The sequence below is a fragment of the Rhinolophus sinicus genome, linkage group LG05, assembly GCF_036562045.2.
Source record: "Rhinolophus sinicus isolate RSC01 linkage group LG05, ASM3656204v1, whole genome shotgun sequence".
Classification (NCBI taxonomy): domain Eukaryota; kingdom Metazoa; phylum Chordata; class Mammalia; order Chiroptera; family Rhinolophidae; genus Rhinolophus; species Rhinolophus sinicus.
Window position 1 is genome coordinate 117,183,508 of NC_133755.1, and position 4,556 is coordinate 117,188,063.

Sequence of the window (4,556 nt, forward strand, 5' to 3'; positions counted from 1 at the left end):
TAGTGTAAGATTGATTTTTTTTTTAACTGGGGGCAAAATAAGTTATTTTCTGATTTACCTAATTCATACATTCAATAACAAACCTTTATGGCATAACAGACTTGATAGTGAGAACATGACCTGAGCTTCAAGAAAGGCAGGGAGCTAGAAAGAGAAATGTAACATAGTTGGGCTGGGAGCCCAGGTTCAAGTTCTAAGTGAGCACTGACCAGCTGAGAGGTTATTGTCAATCATTTCGTCTTTCTATCAGATTGCTCTTCTCTAAAATGATGGAAGTAGACCAAAATGATCTCAGAAGTTATAAATAATTCACATTCAGTGATTCTCAGAGGCAGATTGATACGAAAGACACAATCCTATAAAGGACTTGAAAGTAATCAGCAAGTCATGTCTGAGACTGGAAAACGATATAAGCCAGGCAATGGGCAGGACTATTTGGCACTTAATAATCCAGAAAACTAGGATAATTCTATTCTCCATTATGATTCTTCAAAGAAAAGCAAACACTGGGCTTGGAACATCACCAAAGTCATTAAATTATTGCTACTAGCATTTGGTAGAGTACCTGGTGATGATGGAATTTCTACAGAAATCTAAAGCCAGAGAAACTAACAAAGTACTTAATGATTGATATGTTCAACCATCCATATATGGAAGGAGGAACACATTTTATTGGATTGGAAAAGCACATGGGTTGTACATTTGCACAAAGAAAAGATGAACTGTGCTACTGTGAAAGGCATTGAGATTTTTTTTAAATCCATTATGGGAAAGATTTTTAACATAGAATAAATTATGTTTGACAGATCACAATATAAATCACTGGCTGAGGATGCTTAATTGAATAGTATGGTGATTTCTTTGTTATGCTTTTTTCTTTCTCTTTATCAAATCCATTTTTGGGAAATTTGAAAAGACATTGTTTTAAGACATTCTGAAATGCTGTATTTACCATAAAAATGTGGATATGAGTTCTAAAAAAAGGGGGAGATGCTGATTCACTGAAAATCATCAAAAAGGTAAATCAAATATTCATATTTCCATATGAAAGGAGCCTCAATGCACATAGTCAATCCAAGCTTCTATCCTGGGACTTGACTGAGGCTCTGCCAGTCCATTTTATGTTTTATTCTGTATATAAAGCATATGCATTATATTCTTGCCCAATATCATACACCTGACACTGAGTCGATTTTACTATTAGCATTTCCTGGACAAATACTGATCCGTCTCATATCTGTGACTTTGGAGAACGCTCTTATCTTCATCTTTACCTCATGTAAGTGAGGTTATAATCTCCATGAAATTTTCCCCTAGGAGGCAGTGTAGTGCAGTGTTTAAAAAGCACTTTTAAAGTCAGAAATATCTGAGTATGTGAGTGTTCCAATTGTAGGAGTTTGTTACTTACTGCCAACAAGTCCCAGATTCTTCATTAAAAAAAATAATTTTGATATAACAATAATGCTTAAAATTATTAATAAGATTAAATGAGATCATGTGCATACAATGTTTAGTGAAGAGCCTGACCCAGAACAAAAAATTTCTCTTCCCTCCTCTTTCTCCACGATTCCTCTCCTACCACTATTACTGTCTGTAATTCCATAATATTTGATTTGCCCTCTATGGCTCTTATCACATTCTGCCTATATTAGAATAAGCAATGACTCCTTTCCCTATCATTAAATTGCACATTTCCTGGGAAGGAATGGTATATTGCCCATCTTTATTTATCTACAAACAAAAAACAGTGGGTTATACAACATAGGTGCTTTATAAATATTCATTTAAATGGCTTGAATCATTGAATTTTTTAACCTAAACACTTTATCTGCTCTTGATATTAATGTTGAATCTACTAAATCTTTTATATTAAAGCTGAATATTCCAAACAGAATATTTAAGTCACAGCAAACTGACATAAAAGCAAATGATATTTGAGATTATTTTAAAATTTCTACATGCCCTTGATAGTTTTCAAGTTACAACAAATTACAACTTTGTTGGCTCTGTGCCCCATAGTTGGATTCATCTTATGTCTGAAGAGCTATCTCTAAATTTCTTTTGAGACATCTATCCTTTCATCCATTCACCATACAGTCTGTCAGAACATAGAAAATATTTACCTATTAGGAAATCCCTGCCTGTCCATCATTTATTGATTCCTATGAGTCATTTTAAGGGATTCTGATCAGTTGGATACATTTTGTGAAGCATCCTGTGTGATCTGCGCTGTGAAAATAAAACCCCAGTGCCCTAGTGACTCAGTTAATGACTCAGTTAAAAGTGGCAATCAACAGAGAAGCCCACACAAAGTCACCTCCGAGGTCAACTTAGTCATCAAGAGATGTTTGCTCAGAGAAGATATTGTTTGAATTTATTTTCCAACAGGATCACTCCTGAGTTACGCAGTTTTCATAAATAGAAACTTTTAAAATAGTCAATATGATAGGAGTTACTTCTTTGTCTTTATCAACTTCTTTTTTTTCTGACAAAAAGTTTATGAAATATAGAAGCCAGCCTCATCACATGTTTCAGTCATATTAAAATCTCCATTTCCTTCCTACTATGGGCCCTCTACAACAAGCCAGGATTATCCATTCATTTTATTTTCCCTAAACACATCATTCTTTTTCTACTTTTCTACTTGTGTTCAAGCTGAATTCCCCCATATGAAAAATTATTTCCTTTATTCCAGTCTTTTCTTCTGACCTATATATGTTCTTTGAGACTTAGCAGTGGTCCAAGTAGTCGCTCGTTCTTCTCAGGTTCTACAACACTCTCTCCATCCACTTTTGTACCTCATATATTACTAAGTATTGCTGTTTTCTTGTTCGTATAACTATGTTCTGTTCTGCAGTATAAGCATGCTCAAACCAGTAATGTCTTTTCATCACACCCTCTAGCTGCAGACTAGAAGCAGAGTCAGTGTAAAATATATTTCTAGTGCAAGCATGTAGAGAGAGGGGAGGGTGTGTTGCTGTAGGGCTACACAAGTTCTCTGTGGATTCTGGTCTAGCTTGAATTGAATTACAGATTTGGGTAATGGTCTTATTAGAAATAGAACAATGTAGGAAAACTGAGTATGCATTTGTTAAGTTTATCCTCTGTGTGCATGTTTTTTATGATATTTTTTCTGTTTTTTGAAGGTGGGAGTACGAGATGACAAGGCGCAATATATAAATACCATCAAAGACATGAGTTCATAGTTTTCTCTGGAGAGGCATAAAGAATATCTGCACATGGGCGGAATCCCCTGGATGGGGATTCATTGACCCTTCCCTCTCCTCTACAGAGCTGGTCATCAGTGGCTTAGATATGAACGCTAAGTACACAGCCAATGGGAAAGAAGTGCTGGAGTACCTGGGCCACCCTGTTAAGTACCCACCGTCCGTTTGATTCGGCCAGCCTGCCTCACCTCCAATGAGAAGCTCATGCTGGCCTCCATGTTCCACTCGCTGTTCGAAAAATTGCTCCCAGCTGTCTCCAAACAGGGCAGCTGAGGCATTGAGATGAGGGAGAAAGACCTATTCAAACAAGACTGCTTCCAGACACTGACAGGATCAAGTTTGTGGTGCTGGCAGACCCTATGCAAGCTGGAATAATTTTCTTCTCTGAAAGATTTATGAAATTTACTCAGACATTGCCTCCAAGAAACCATTAGGTTCCCTGGGTCTGCCCATCAGGTGTGAATTGTTTGAATACAACCTGAAGTTAGCCCTGGAAGTGGCAGAGAAGCCTGGAACTTTTGGACCTGGGTAATAAACTGAACCTGCATTGGACCCCCACCAAATTCTGAGAGAGCTGCAGCAGAGGCCCTGCTGTTTCCACTCCAATGGACATCCCAGCAGCCTTGTTTGTACACTTGAAAATGGGAGGATGCTAAGTCTGATGACGTGTACTGATCCCCAAACCTATTACCATTCTCTCTTCCCTCCTGTATCTATCAGGGTCCTACTTTCTAACTCTGTACAACTTTATTTATGGAGGAAATAGGTCCATAAATGCTGTAATAAACATTCCTTTGATCTCAAAAAAGAATATTTGTATTTACAAAACAGGGGAAAATAAGTTTGAGGACAAACATAATATTGTGTGGCAAGTAGGTTCTGCATTTACTAGCTAAAGGTTTCTTGAGAATTTAGAAACTTTTTAACAAAAATAATTGTGTTGTGTGTGTTACCATTAAATAGTTAACAATCTGATTAAAGAGGAAACACATTCAAGGCTGATTTATGCAACTGTTTTAGTCTGTGTAATGCTGTCATGTGCGGTGTCATGCAGGGTCTCTAGTCCCGCTCCCCATATAAGAATGCAGGATATGGCGACGCCAAAAGGAACACCCACAGAGCCATAGGTAGGGGGTTCATACCACTATATTCTTGCTGGCGGCTGGGTTGGAGACACAGGAAGCAGGAGCCACAGGATCCGCAAACTGCCATCCGCTTCTCCGCCAACCGACCCCACTTGCTAACTGCAATCCGCCATCCGCTTTTCTGTATATATTGTGAGGCCGACCCACAGTCCCTTTAACTCCCTAGTGTGGCCTGCCAAGAAGC

General features: G+C 38.0%; 1 pseudogene; it reads left to right on the forward strand.

The window, feature by feature from the left end:
- The first annotated feature begins 285 nt into the window (after positions 1 to 285).
- On the forward strand, positions 286 to 4,069 carry LOC141571794 (trafficking protein particle complex subunit 4 pseudogene; annotated as a pseudogene).
- The last annotated feature ends 487 nt before the right edge of the window (positions 4,070 to 4,556 follow it).